The following is a 16,647-nucleotide window of genomic DNA, read 5'->3' on the forward strand; positions in this document are numbered from 1 at the left end:
TTCCAAATGGAAGCGGCAGATTCACTGACTCTGAGGAGTCAGATATTTTGAGTCAGATATTCTGAGGAAATATACAAAGATTTCTTCCATTAGACTGAAAGAGCATGACCTACATTAAAGCTCTTCTGGCCTATAAATTACTTAAGAGTGATGGTATTTAGTTTATAATCAGCACTAAGTATGATTGTTGTATGAAATGCTGTGCCTCAGTAACTTTCCTGATTTCTAATTGTTCCTATTGTTGTTGGGCACTTTAGATATAGTTAAGCACTTGGTTATGGTGTTTTGTGGTTGGGGGGTGATTGACTTTTATACCTCACTTCATTTGTGCTTTCAATGTTGTTAAGACATGCTTGTATTTTAATCTCTATATAGATTTGTCCTGGGGGATATATATATAAAAGAAATAAATAAAAACGCAAATAACAGAAACGGTTACACAAATCTTGGAAACATTACAATAGAGAGATATATTTCTATACAAAGGCATAGTTATAAAGTTAATAATCAAATCCAGTTTTTAATGAAAAATAAATTAATTAAATAAGTCACTATTCACCATCATAAGACAATGAATTCTTTCTACACAATCCGCTCTATTAATATGTGCGGTTTAAATAATAAAATCAAACTTAAATGCATGACATCATTCATTCTGAAATCTAAACCTGGCATTATCCTCCTTCAGGAGACCCAACTCAAATCTGATACCAACACAGTCTTGAAATCTTCTTGGTACAACCAACAATTTTACATACACGGTTCCTCAAAATCCCGGGGTGTGGCAATTCTGTTAACCAAAACACTGCACTTTGCGTGCAAAGACACTCTTTCTGATCCCAGAGGATGCTATCTCTTCCTAAAAGGGACTCTAGATGATAAGCCTTTTATAATCACCACAATATATGCTCCCAGCACTCAACAAGAACAATTCTTAGAAGAAACATTTCAAGCCCTACAAAATTTCTCTGAAGGCCATGTACTAATTGGTGGGGATTTTAATCTCATTGTTGACTCTGCATTAGATAAATCTGGCCATAACAAAAAATCAAAGAAAAATAGAAAAGGAAGGGTTACTAAACTATATGATTTGCTGGAAAAATTCCAGTTTTGTGATATTTGGTGAAAACTACACCCAACAGTATGTGATTATACCTATTTTTCCCCCATTGCCAGTCCTATAGAAGAACTGATTTTCTTCTATGTTCTTATTCTCTAATTGACCAAATTACTGATGCTGAAATAGGACAGTTTGTGTGGTCTGACCACGCTTTTATTGAATGTTCTCTTCAAAAAACTGACCATATCCCAAAACAGTTCAATTGGAAATTGCCTAAATGGATCTTAGCGCAGGAAAGCTGTAAAACTGAATTGACTCAACTAATAACAATTATTTTAAAGAAAATGACAATGGTATGGTAGATTCTCCAGAAGTTTGGGATGCCTTTAAGGCAGTCACAAGGGGTAAGATTATTGCTTTAATGTCTCACTTTAAAAAAGAACGCCACAAGATTAAAGACTTAACTTGACAGAATCCGTGACCTTGAAATCAAACATAAAATCACTGGATCAAAAAAAATCTATAAACGTTTATTAGCAGAACATAAATTCTATAAACGTTCGAGACCAATAACATGCAAAAACAGCTGTTGTACTTAAAACAGCAGTTGTGACAAAAGTCCCCCTAAAATATCAAACTCTTAGCCTGGAGAGTCTGGAAAAAAGTTCTATCACATCACATTTTCTCCATGCTAGACATTAATAATGTAAGGCACACAGATACTATAAATATTAGTAAGTTCTTTGTGGACTACTATCAGTCGTTGTATACCTCTTTGGCTCCAATGAATGAGTCTATATCTGACTTCTTTTCTAAAAATAATTTGGTCAAAAAATTGTCCATGGAACATCGGAACTTTATGGACAGACCTATCTCTGAAGCGAAACTATCTAATGTCATCTCACAATTAAAATCTCAAACAACACCAGGTCTAAATGGACTTCACCCGGAATTTTAAAAAATTTTGAAAGTTGAGCTAACTTCTCATCTTACCAAAGTATGTAATCACGTGCTAGACTTGCAAAATGTGCCCTCTACATGGAATGAGACCAACATAGTAACAATCCCTAAAGAGAGTAAAAATTTAGAAAATCCAGCCAGTTACAGACCCATCACCTTAATTGTGATGCCAAAATCTTTTCTAAAATCCTGGCTAATCGTTTACAAGCTATCATAACAAATTATATAAACCCATATCAGACTGGCTTTATGCCCCATCGCTCACTTATGGATAATATTCAAAGAGTTTTAAATGTGATCTCTTACTATAAATTTAAAAATCTGTAATCCATCTTGTTAACCATAGACTTGGAGATGTCTAGGTATTCAGATCCTGCAAAATCTCAATGATCTCCTTTCTTGCAATTTTGGAAAGGTCTATGAAGAAATAAATAACAAACTGAAATCCTGGAACGCTATGGCATTCTCTTGGCCTGATAGGATTAGCCTAATTAATAGTTTCATTCTTCTGAAATTCCTATTTCTTTTTCGGGCTCTCCCTATCTCTGTTTCTAAATCTGAATTAGATAAATGGCAAAAAACAATAAACCAAATTTTGGGGGCATTCAAAAAACCTCGGATTAATTTCTCATCACTAAGATACCACAGCAAGAAGGGAGGTTTAGGTTTTCCTGACCTCTCAGCTTACTATGAAGCGGCCAGTCTTGCTTCTACAATTGGCTATCTTACAAGTCATTCTGCTTTAACCTGGCAATCTATAGAGGAAGACTTTGCAAAACCTCTAAACTATCTAGAATTGTTTTGGACTTTACCAATCACAGGCTACAGGAACTCGACTGGGATACTATTTATACGTCTCCCAATTTAACATCCCTGATTTTCACAATACGCTTTAACTCATTCAAAAATCTCCACAAATGGTATCTGCCTCTTAGAAGGCTACACTGAATAGACACTAATAATAGTCCTAAATCATAGAATCATAGAGTTGGAAAGGACTTCTAGGGTCATATAGTCCAACCCCCTGCACAATGCAGGAAACTCACAGATATCTCCCCCTAAATTCACAGGATCTTCATTTCTGTCAGATGGCCATCTAGTCTCTGTTTAAAAACCTCCAAGGAAGGAGAGCCCACCACCTCCCAAGTAAGCCTGTTCCACTGAGGAATCGCTCTAACAGTCAGGAAGTTCTTCCTAATGTTGAGCCGGAAACTCTTTTGATTTAATTTCAACCCATTGGTTCTGGTCCTACCTTCCGGGGCCACAGAAAACAATTCCACACCATCCTCTATATGACAACCCTTCAAGTACTTGAAGATGGTGATCATATCACCTCTCAGCTGCCTCCTCTCCAGGTTAAACATCCCCAGCTCCTTCAACCTTTCTTCATAGGACTTGGTCTCCAGACCCCTCACCATCTTCGTCGCCCTCCTCTGGACCTGTTCAAGCTTGTCTATATCCTTCTTAAATTGTGGTGCCGAAAGCTGAACACAAAACTCCAGGTGAGGTCTTACCAGAGCAGAGTAAAGCAATACCATCACATCATGTGATCTGGACACTATACTTCTGTTGATGCAGCCCAAAATTGCATTTGCCTTTTTAGCCACTGCATAACACTGTTGACTCATGTTCAGCGTATGATCCACTAAGACCCCTAGATCTTTTTCGCACATACTACTGCTAAGACAAGTCTCCCCCATTCTATAACCATGCATTGGATTTTTCCTACCTAAATGCAGAACTTTACATTTATTCCAGTTGAAATTCATTTTATTGATTTTAAACCCGTTTTCCAGCCTAAGGTCATCCTGTATCCTGTTTCTGTCTTCTTCTGTGTTTACAACCCCTCCCAATTTAGTATCATCTGCAAATTTAATAAGCATTCCCTCTATTCCTTCATCCAAATCATTGATAAAAGATGTTGAACAAAACAGGTCCCAGGACAGATCCCTGAGGTACTCCACTTGTCACTCCTCTCCAAGAGGATGAGGAACCATTCATAAGCACTCTTTGGGTGAGATCTGTCAACCAGTTACAGATCCACCTAATGGTAACAGGATCCAAACCACATTTTACCAACTTGTCAACAAGGATAGTATGTGGAACCTTATCAAAAGCCTTACTGAAATCAAGATAAACGATGTCTTCAGCATTCCCCCAATCCAGCAAGGTAGTCACTTTCTCAAAAAAAGGAGATCAGGTTAATCTGACATGGCTTGTTGAGAAAACCATGCTGGCTCTTAGTAATCACATCCTTTCTTTCTAAATGTTCCAGGACCAACTGTTTGATGATTTGTTCTAAAACTTTTCCAGGTGTAGACGTCAAACTGACGGGTCGGTAGTTATCTGGATCCTCTTTTTTCCCCTTCTTGAAGATGGGGACAACATTCGGCCGCCTCCAATCTTCCGGAACCTCTCCTGTTCTCCAAGAATTTTCAAAAATAATAGCCAGAGGCTCAGAAATTACATCCACAAGCTTTTTTTAAACCCTTGGATGCAATACATCTGGCCCTGAGGACTTAGTTTCATTTAAAGAAACTAGGTGTTTATGTACTACCCCTACGCTGATCCTAGGTTGGAACTTCATACCCTCCTTATATGTTCTGTTTTTGCCATGTTGAGCACCGTTCCCTTAGAAGAGAAGACTGAGGAAAAGTAGGAATTGAGCAGTTCCACCCTCTCTTCATTACCTGTTACAATTTCACTTTTTTGTCCTCGCAATGGGCTTACCATGTCCTTGCTCTTTTTCTTACTCTGAACATAAGAAAAGAACCCTTTTTTGTTGGAAGAACTGTGGCCAATTCAGTGATTGGTGGTACTGTCCACTTATCTGGGATTTTTGGAAACAAGTTTTGTCTGATATCCATATTATAACTGGAGTTCAAGTCCCAGACCTACCTGAATTGGTTCTTTTAGCTTACTTACCTTCATTTTCTGGAACAAACTAACCTTTACTTTAATTTCATATTTATTGTCTCCTGCTAGACAAGTCATAGCTACTTTGGAGAGACAAAAAACCTCCTACAATCCAACAATGGCAAAATAAACTCTGGGAATCTTTTATATATGGCAAGATCTCTAATAATGCCTTAAGGCCAAATCTAGTCATTTATCAACAGAAATTTCAAGCTCTTTGGTACCTCATAGTGAAGTACCTGACAAATCATAATGTCATTCCAAAAAATGCTTACTATCGAGATTTGCTTTACTTCTAAGTTTTTGACATGCACCTTTGTATTTATTTTAGTAAACCAGACCTTTTCATTCATTCTTATATATTACAGTAATGAAGATACTTTGATGTATATGGGTGTTTTTGTTTTTTCATTGAAATTACTTCTTTATTTTGCTATCTCTTTTGTTGTAACCCCTGTTTATTTCAATAAAGTCTGATTTATGTGCCACCCCCACACACACACACACAAAAGCAAAAGAAAATCACCTTCCTACTGCTTGACACTCACTGTGGGTCTTTGTTTTATCTATATTTATCTATCTATCTATCTATCTATCTATCTATCTATCTATCTATCTATCTATCTATCTATCTATCATCTATCTATCTATCATCTCTCTCTCCCTCCCTCCCTCCCTCCCTCTTCCACAAGTGAGCTCAGGGTGGTTTACAACAAATGTAACCAAATAAAAACATTTAAAAATAGTTACACCATAATCCAGTTAAAACTCCATTTTGAAAAACCCATAAACCACCTTTATCTCTCAAATTGAACTACTGTTTTTCCTAGGACTGCTTATTTCACCACTGTTCTCTTTCCTGGAAGCCAGGTCCCTATGTGGCATACAAAGAAGTATCTTTTATATACAAATTGCTGCTTTAACACCAAGGATTTTCTTCCTGTTTGGGGGCTCCATTTCAGCATATGATACTCCCCCACACAAAGCCAAACATCACTTTACAACACAAGTGTCTTCCTTTTTGGAGGGCCTTCATTTCAGTAGCTGAAACCTCACCTCATCCTCCTCAAAATGATATCTTCCCATCTGGGGCTCCATTTCAGCATGACCCCCTTCTAATACCATGTCTGGCCAACTCTCTCTCTAAAGTTAGCAGCAGCTAATTGAATCATTTGCAAAAACCTGTTTCTTCTCCCTTGGATGGGCAGTTGGAAGTTCTATGGTAAGCTGGATTTTATTCATGATGCTGCATAACTGACCAGATGGTTTTAAATGGATTCTCATGATTTTTATGAGTCACCACAGATTTACCATCAAATCACCTATCACACTTAGGTCCACGGACTGTACACAGACACACACAACTCACAATGATTTGCAGTATAAAAGTCAGCGGGGGAAAAAATAAAGTAAGATCTCTACACCTAGGAGTTTATGATCTAAATTTAGATAGTGGGAAAGAGATCAGAGAAAGAGGGATGGAAGGCATGAAAAACTGACAAAATAAGTGAAAAGAAGAACCTCCATGGGCAGGCAGTGCTTGTCAGAAGCATAAATATACACCATCTTGTGTAAGGAATTACTCCCTTCCTAAATTTAGCACAGGGGAGTGTGTTTCATTTTACCCCTCCCCCATTTATTTCTTTGTGAAGGGGCAGGACGAAGCCCTGGAAATCTCTCTGACTCACTGCAACTTTTAAAGGACACCGAGACACAGAAAGCTAAGGTCTATAGTGTTGGAACTCAGTCCTAAAATGGCTGACTGGCTCCATCTTAGTAATAGTAATGTTGTTTCTGCAATGTCATGCTGAGTCATGCTGCATCATGGTCCAGCTGTTACCTGTTACTGAGGTAAGGTGGGATGACCTCACCTGTAATTAGGCTTTGTGCTGACTCACAAAGCTGATGCAACCTTCTGGTAAGATTGCATGATTGGTACGTGTACTTAGGGAAGCTCAGTGAGCTTGCTCAGTCTGCCTGTAAGGATTGTAGGTACTGAGAGGCTCACTATCTGGGTGGCAGCGAACACTGCTGGTGTTGGATCCTATGCTACTGTGCTTGGATCGTGCTGTGTATACTTACTGCTGTATACTGTTATCTATCGTGCTGTGTATACTTACTGCTGTATACTGTTATCTACTGAAGTGTGTACTGATTACTGTGTATAACCTTGGCCTGGCAACGACTCTGAATATTGGATACTATCCTGGTAAATATATCTACCATTGAATGCAGTTGTTTCTCTTGTCTATTAATTCCTGTGTTTGCCTGTTCCTCTCCTTCAGCTCTTCTGCTGCGTGCAAAATACTCTAACATATAGTTTATTATATGCCTTTAAAATGACTGAATTTGGAACCCTTGCGTTGCCTGGTTCCTAGAAAGTTATTAGGGGTGGGGTGATTAATATATTTTTCTTTTGCACTAGTTATGCAGCCAGGCAAATTCCTTGAGCACTGCCACTAAGTAAGTTTGTCAGCAATCTTTGAGAGAGCCAGCATGGTCTAGTGTTTTAAGAGTGGTGAATTTTAGTTTGGAGAACCAGGTTTGATTCCCTGCTCCTCCACATGAGGCCTGCTGGGTGACGTTGGACCAGTCTCAGTTCTCTCAGAACTCATAAAGTGAATGTTGTGTGGAGAGGAAAAGAAAGCAATTGGAAGCTGCTTTAATACTCCTTAGGATTGTTACCAGAATTGCTGGGGTCTCCTTTTTTTTTTGTTGGGGGAATTAGTAGGAAGTAGTCTTAGGTAGAGCTATTTTGGAGCAGGGTTTTCTCACCAATAATATAGAGGTCCAGTTTCAGAAAGAACACTCCAGATTTAAAATAGTTTAAAATGTTTGGTTAGAAAAATATGTAGGAATACAATCACACTTAAAGCAATCATAAATACACACAATCAAGAGACTAGGAAATTAGGCATTAAAAATAGAGATTTTGAGGGGAAATTACAGAGGTGATATTACCTGTCCAGATGTGCAGAGGTCCATGTGGAGAAAAATGGAGATGGGGACATGCATGACCGGTGTGTCATGTCAAATTCATAGTTCTGCTGCACACTGCATTGGTCAGAGCACACCTGGAGTACTGTGTGCAGTTCTGGAGGTCTCACTTCAGGAAGGATGTGGACAGATTGGACTGAGTGCAGAGGAGAACAACAAGGATGATCAAGGGCCTGGAGACCAAGCCCTAAGAGGAAAGGCTAAGGGAACTGGGAATGCTCAGTCTGGAGAAGAGATTGATGGGGACATGATTACTTTCTTTAAGTATTTGAATGGCTGTTACTTAGACGAGGGCATGGAGCTGTTCCTGTAAGCAGCAGAGGACAATATTGGGTTTTAATTAAGGGTGGGAAGGTATCAACTGAATATTAGGAAAAACTTTTTAACAGTAAGAGTTGTTTGACAGTGGAATCAGCTACCAAGGGAGGTGGCGAGCTCCCCCTCACTGGCAATCTTTAAGAAGTAGCTGGACAAACACTGGTCAGGGATGCTCTAGGTTGATTTTGCATTGAGCAGGGGATTGTACTGGATGGCCTGAATGGCCCCTTCCAACTCTATGATTTTATGATTCTATATGTGGTACAACTTGGGTTGCATCTACTACAACACTTAGATGTTCAGCTTCAGTGTGGCTCAACAGCCCCCCTGTCCACAGACTTGTCCAACTCAACACAATGAGAACCATCAGCAGACATATTAAACCTACTCTGATCTAGGCTACCCATGTTCTGCCACATTGCTCTCCTGCATCTCCAAAGAAATGATCTCTTCTTTGTAAATATAGAAAGATCATTTAAAACAGAGGGTTTCCTATTTACAAAGACATGACTGACATGGGCCTGTCCAGACTAAGATCCTGGACTTCTGGGCTTTGGCACTTCGTCTACAGTGGGGTCTGCAGAGCTTGTCTCCAGCAGCCCCCCAAATCAGGTAGTTGGAGGGGTGCCACAGCTGTGGTACCCCCAGGGGGACCTAGGCAAAGGTTCCCTGACAGTGAGGAGCTTGATAGGAGCTGGGGAGAATGGTGTTCTTCTGTTGCTCCAATGCTCCACCGCGATGATCGCCATGATGGCAACAAGTGGGGAATGCCTGACCTTTCATTTGTCTTTGCAACTTTTCTAAGTGTCTTCTTTTCTACTACAGCTGCTGAAACTCTACCATGCAAGTAAGTTTCCTTTACAATCTAACCAACTAATGGAATTCCTATTGTAAAACCAAACGGGACTGTTCAAAAGGAGGGGGGAGGAGGACAATTTCCCCCTCGCCCACAAAAGAGGCTTCTAAAAGAAGAAGAAACTGTTGAAAATTGGCATCCTTCTTTTTGGCATTTATTAATTGGATTGAATACAAATATTTGAATTGATTTGGTTTATAAATAAATAAGCTACAATTGGAACACTAGCATATTATAACACAGTCTGAATAAAAGCTGACTTTCTTAAAAAAATATCTGATGGGGGAGCGGAACTGATGTGGTTTGAACTGGAATTTAAGGAAAAAGCACACAGCAAGAGGAGAACTGGAGGATAAACTGGGACTCTGAGCTATTCATTAGCCAAGTCAGCATTCTTCCATCTGAGGCGGGCGAAGCAGTTGGCCCCTTTCCTGGAGCGTCGGGACCTAGCGACGGTGATCCATGCGACGGTCACCTCACGACTGGACTACTGTAACGCCCTCTACATGGGGCTGCCTCTGTGCCGGACCCGGAAATTACAACTAGTGCAGAACGCAGCGGCCAGGCTGCTGCTTGGTCTCCCAAGATGGGAACATGTACGGCCGGGGCTACGCGAGCTGCACTGGTTGCTGATTGTATAAAGCCCTATATGGTCGAGGACCGGCCTACCTGAAGGACCGCCTCTCCCCGTACGAGCCCCAGAGAGCACTGAGGTCAGTAGGAAAAAACAGACTGACTACCCCTGGGCCAAGAGAAGTTAAACTACAGAACACCCGCTCACGGGCCTTCTCGGCTGCGGCCCCATATCTCTGGAACCAACTTCCAGAGGAGGTGCGGGCCCTGCGGAACCTTGATCAGTTCCGCAGGGCCTGCAAGACCACTCTTTTTAAATTAGCTTTTATGAACAGCTGAAGTACAATTTTACAACGAAGAAAATCCGCCATTAGCACTAACTAGAATAGCGTCAATGATAATGTTATAGTTTGTTTTAATTAATGTTCTACTGGTTTTTAAGGTTAAGTTAATGCTTAATTTAATGTTCTTAATGTAATGGTTTTAATTAATGCACCATTGGTTACTATGTTGTTTATTAATGTTTTATTTATTAATGTACCATTGGTCACTGTGTTGTTAGCCGCCCTGAGCCTGCTTCGGCGGGGGAGGGCGGGGTACAAATACAATTTATTATTATATTATATTATATTATTATTAATTCTTGTTATTGGACTGAGTAATTCCATGGAAAGATGACTTGGCAAAATGAAGCGGATGATAAAAAAGATTTTTTTGCTACCATATCTTCTATAAAGCACAGAATCAGTCTATTAGCGAAATTAATAGAAAAGCGGGTGGAAAACTTTCTTCTAAAGTATAGCAAAATTTAAAATCTACATGAGCAAGAATGTCGAGAGATCCCAGAGTTGTCGAACGAGTTGGGGAAAGTGAATGAACAACAGCCTGGAAATGAGCCGGATGAAATCAAGATGGAGACGACATACACAGTTTTAAAGGAAGAACGGAAATCACGATTTATCAAAGCTGTTGTAAGAGGAAGTGACAGTGTGTGGGCCCTATTGTTGCCAACAGAAGAGATGAATATGCAGAGGGAAGAAGCCATACATTGCTCCAAATCAAAACTTGGAAAGTTTTTAAAAAGAAGGGATTATAGACTGTGTTTTTATATTTGGTCACCAACGGTACAACGTAATGGAACTGATATGTTATCTTGAAGTGAAAGCTGGAACTTTATAATCTGAAGGTTTTATACTTTATAATCCAAGCAGAGCAAATCAATAGAGACTGGGTTGTAGAAACTGTATTATTTTCTCTTTAGGTAAAATAAACATATATGGGGGATGAGGTCCCTATGGTTTATTGTGATATATTTTAAGTGTAAAATTTAATTCCACCTAACTAGGCTTTGAGTCATATTAATAAGAAAGGTCTAAAGAGAGTTTGATCAACAATGAATATGTATAATAGAAGTCTATGGTTACTTAATCAAATTTAAAATAAATTATAGAGGTTGTCAGTTAACCCAAAATTCAAGAGTCTATACTTGAATACTTTTTCACTAAGCTCTATTTTAAAAACCAAAAAAAACGTTTTATTGTGTATTATTTCCCTCTAAAATTTCCTGAAACAGACAGTGAACTGTAAATGTTTAAGAAATATTTTAGCACTTCACAAGTTTTAGCTGCATAATTATTTGTGATGAGCATGCAAATATATTTGTAACAGACAACACAATGGTGTTAATTTAGTATAAAAGCACAAATGTTGCTGCTAAAATAACCTTTTAATAAAAATATTCAATGAAGACATCCAGCATTTTCTCTTATACAATCTCTTTTAGATTAGGCCATCTATAAATGGATTTCTTAATAGAAAAATTAAATTCTAATTGTGAAAGTAATTATTAGATCATGCATGCAATTGTCTTTCAGAGCATCCTCAGCTTAATTAATGTAGGCTACAGTGATATAGATAATGGAGGCAGCTAGCAGTAAGCTTAATATTCATTATGAACACTCTCATACTCTTTCAGAATGATGACAGAATACTCTACACCAGGGGTGGCCAACGGTAGCTCTCCAAATGTTTTTTGCTTAAAACTCCCATCAGCCCCAGCCAGTATGGCCAATGGCTATGGCTGATGGGAGTTGTAGGCAAAAACATCTAGAGTGCTGCCACTGGCCACCCCTACTCTACACTGCTGAAGAAAGGACAAAACATATTTTTGCTGAGATTATTACATGATTTTGGTTTCAATTACACTTCTCATTAAATAATGTGAGACTTACTCAGGGCTAGCCTGACCACTAGGCAAGCCCAGATGATCACCTAGGGCAGGGGTCCCCAACCCTTGGTCCATGGACTGGTACCGGTCTGTGGTCTGTTAGCAACCGGGCGTGAGTTATGTAATTATTTCATTATATATTACAATGTAGTAGTAATAATAATAATAATAATAATAATAATACCTTGGATTTATATCCTGTCCTTCACTCTGAGTCTCAGAGTGGTTCACAATCTCCTTTATCTTCCTCTCCCACAACAGACACCCTGTGAGGTGGGTGGGGTTGAGAGAGCTCTCAGAAGCTGTCCTTTCAAGGACAACTCTGCAAGAACTATGGCTGACCCAGGGCCTTTCCAGCAGCTGCAAGCAGAGGAGTGGGAAATCCAACCTGGTTCTCTCAGATAACAGTCTGCGCACTTAACCACCACAGCAAAATAAAGTGCACAATTGTATCATCCCAAAACCATCAACCCCTACCCCGGTCCGTGGAAAAAATGTCTTCCACAAAATCGGTCCCTGGTGCCAAAAAGGTTGGGGACCGCTGACCTAGGGAACCAGATTTTGAGCAGCACCAAAAAGTTAGAGGAACCTTCTTTTTCCTGTGTGCCCTTCTTCTGGAAACCAAAGGGAAGTTGCCTTCTACCTGCCATCCTTCTTTCCTTTCCTTCTCTTAGCTTTGCCTGAGTGCCGGCTGGCTCTACCACCGCTCCATCACTACCTCCCAATGGGCCAGTTGGGAAACCAGTGTGGGGTGGCAAAGGAGCCTGGGCAACTGCTACCTGCAGTCATTGCTGCCGGAGCCAGTGAGGGATGCAGCCATGGAATAAAAGACCAGCGGGGGCTGTGGGGGCAGCAGCAGCAGCAGCAGCCAGTCTATTTCCCCCTTATCTCAGGCACCTCAAGAGGACAAGGGGAAGGAGGAAGAAGCTACAGGAAAAGCAACAGCAGTAGCATGGATGCCAGAGCAAAGTAGCCACAGTCAGCCTTCCTCTCAAGGACTTCCCACCCCTTTCATTGGCCATGCCAAGTGGCAGCACTTCACCATCACGTCAAGAGGAATTGCCTTTGGATAGTGTTTCTACTTGCCCACTGGGGTAAAAGTTTTCATGATTATAAGGCTGTCTTATGCCTTGGGAAATCATACCTTCCAGGAGGAAAATGGTGACTGCACTGGGGTATTCATGCATGGATGGTGTTTGCATGGTTGCATGGTAGCTTGACTTTCAATGGTAGGAACAGACATGAGAATTGAGAGGAACAATGGAAAGCTAGAGTATCTGAAGTTTTTAATGGCCAGCTACTGCCTGCCATAAGTAGGCAGTAGCAGTGAAAGTTTGCCACTGCTTGCTTCAGCTGGTCTACCTAGCAGCAATGGTTCATCTGCACTGGCCACATGTGGCTCCTGCTGGGGCTGGGTTTGGGTCTTCTATCACGGCATACCACAGTAGCAGAGCAAGGCAGTGCAGCTTGGGTCCCTGATCCTCCTGTGGGCATGCTGTGAGCATATACCCACAGCAGATGAGGATCCATGTTTCTAAAGGACACCCTGTTTGCTGCCTGGAATACTATGATACATGGAAGTCAAAATATAAAAACAAGGGAATTCTGGTAACTCAGCAGGCATGCAACACCACACCCTTCCCAAAGCTGTTGTAGAACTTTCACCTTCCTCCACACTGTCACTGGCACATTCACTAATACTGCCGGATGTAGGGGGCACAAGCTTGGTGCACTGCTAACTGACTTCTAGAAAAACGAAGCCTATTGATTCTGTTCTTCTGTAGCTGTCATGATAGCTTTTTGAAAGCTTTATTTTTATTTTTCACAATATTCATTGTGAAGATCAAGTATGTAAGATATTCATTCTATACTTAATTCTAAAATACTAGTTCACCTAGGATGATGAAAAATGTTGGGCTAGGCTCTGCCCTGGCCAATCTCATCATTGCAATAGACAGGTTGAATCCCTCACTCCAGACAGTTAAACTGCAGTGGTGGCTTGAAGGGATGGGGGGGGGGGGGGGAGAGAGACTCTCTGTACTTGGTGATTTAGAATTCCTATAATGTAACCTTTCTCTTTTTGAAGATAATATAGATTCTTGATAAATTTATATTTTATTTATGATTTAATCAACAACAAGTGAATTAGGAAATGAAATATAATGGCAACAATACCATACATTTATATTCCCTAGTGACCAAAATGATGAAGTGCTGGTTGTTTATCTCTCTCACCACTGAGGCAAGAACACGATTAGCATTGAACAGTATTTTTTGTCTTCTTTTTTGTCTTATTTCATATGAGCATGCATGAAAGTGTATAATATTATTCCTGATCTCAGTAACATTATGTCAGTTATCTAATTCCAATACCATATGGCTTCCTATTGTTTATTATGAATATTGCCAATAGTTTAGAACAGATATTTTTTTTTCCATCACAGCACAGTTTTTGAAGGCAACCATCACTGTGTGATTAACTTATAGTGAATTAGCCATTTGCAGGGCTGGCCCTAGACTGTCTGACACCCTAGGCAAGGCTAACTTCTGGTCCCCCTCCCCCTGCACTGATAACATCACCAAGTCACATGGGGTGCCCAATTTGGTGCCCCCAAAAGGCTGGCATTATAGGCAACTGTGAGTTTTAGTTAAATTTAATATATTCTGAATGCAAGTAAAACACAAGGGAAATAATGCAGAAAAGAAAATCCATGTAGTCATAAAAACATAATAGAAGTCAAGTTGAAACAGGCCAATGGCCCATCCAGTCCAATGCTCTGTGTCACACAGAGGCCAAAACACAGTGCCTTCAGGAGGTCCACCAGCAGGACCAGAACTCCAGAAGTTCTCCCAAGCACCAAGAATACAGAGCATCACTGCTTTAGACTTAGTGTTCCAATTAGGGTTGCCAAGTCCAATTAAAGAAAAATCTGGAGACTTTGGGGGTGGAGCCAGGAGACTTTGGGGGTGGAGCCAGGAGACATTGGGGGTGGAGCCAGGAACAAGGATGTGACAAGCATAATTGAACTCCAAGGGAGTTCTGGCCATCACATTTAAAGGGACAGCACACCTTTTTAAATGTCTTTCTTCCATAGGAAATAATTAAGGATAGGGGCACCATCTTTTGGGGCTCATAGAATTGGACCCTCTGGTCCAATCGTTTTGAAACTTGGGGGGCATTTTGGAGAGAGGCACTAGATGCTATACTAAAAATCTGGTGCCTCTACCTCAAAAAATAGCCCCCCCAGGGCCCCCAATACCCGCGGATCAATTCCCTATTATTCCCTAAGGGAATCGTTCTCCATAGGGAATAATAGAGTGCCTAGTAGACATTTCCCTCCCCCCCATGCTTTCTAAAGGGGGGAGGGCCTCCATACCAGGGAATCCTCCCTCCCTGCCCCCTCCCTCTCTCACACACAAATACTTACTTCGTCTTCTTCCATCAGAACTTTGCTGTGAAAACGAAAGCAAGGCTGCACAGGAAAAGAAAGGCAGGGGCCGTTCTCCATGGAAACTGTTACTGACCCTTTCCCATGAAGCCCTTCCTGTTTCCTGTGCAGCCTTAAAGGGACACATTTTAAAAATGGATCAGAAGCTCTACAATAACATGATGCCTACAGGTATGTTCTCTCTCCCCCCCCGCCCCCAGATTTTTTGAGAGCAGGGGAGAAAGCTGCAAATGCGGGGGTCCCCCACCAGGGCGGGAGGGTTGGGAAGCCTAGTTCCAATTATACCTTTTGGCTAATAGCTCCATATGTTTGTACAATCCCCTCTTGAAGATGTCTATGCCTGTAGATGCTATCACTACCTGCAGCAGTGAACACATGTGTTAATTACTCTTTGAGTGAAGAAGTACTTCCTATTTCTGTTCTAAGCCTCCTGCTAATTAATTTCATTGAGTACCCATGAGTTCTTGGATTGTGCAAAAGGGAGAAAAGTACTTATTTCTTTATTTATCCCTTGCATAATTTTGTAAACTTTTATCATGCCACCCCTCAATTGTCATTTCTCCAAGCTAAAGAACCCTAACCTATTTAACCTATCTTCATATTTAACCTATCTTATCCCCTTAATTGCTGTTTTCTTCATCTTCCCCAATATTATAATATCTTTTTTGAGGTGTGGAGACCAGAACTGTACATAGTATTCCCAATGAGGCTGGACCATTGATTTATACAGGGGCATTATGATACTGACTGATTTCTTTTCAATTCCCTTCCTAATCATCCTCAGCATAGCATTTTCCTTTTTTTATTACAGCTGCTGATCTTCAGTGAGTTATCTATCACAATTCCAAGATCTCTCTCCTGGTCAGTTACTACCAGTTCAGACCCCATTAACATATATGATTTCCACTGATGGACCTCCTGATGGCACCTGGGTTTTTTGGTCACTGTGTGACAGAGTGTTGGACTGAATGGGTCTTTGGCCTGATCCAACCTGGCTTCTCTTATGTTCTAATACTGTGTTTCCCCGAAAATAAGACACTGTCTTATATTTGTTTTTTTCTCAAGAAGACACACTAGGGCTTATTTTCAGGGGATGTCTTATTTTTTATTAAGTATGATACAACAATCTACATTTATTCAAATACAGTTAAGTCATCTTCTGGAACATTGTCATAACTCTCCAGAACCGGAATTCCATCCTGAATTTTTGTGACGCCCATCACTAGGTCTTATTATCGGGGTAGGGCTTATATTTAACAAATGCATAGAAATCCTGCTAGGGCTTATTTTG

The sequence above is a fragment of the Heteronotia binoei genome, chromosome 3 (genome assembly GCF_032191835.1).
Source record: "Heteronotia binoei isolate CCM8104 ecotype False Entrance Well chromosome 3, APGP_CSIRO_Hbin_v1, whole genome shotgun sequence".
NCBI classification, from domain to species: domain Eukaryota; kingdom Metazoa; phylum Chordata; class Lepidosauria; order Squamata; family Gekkonidae; genus Heteronotia; species Heteronotia binoei.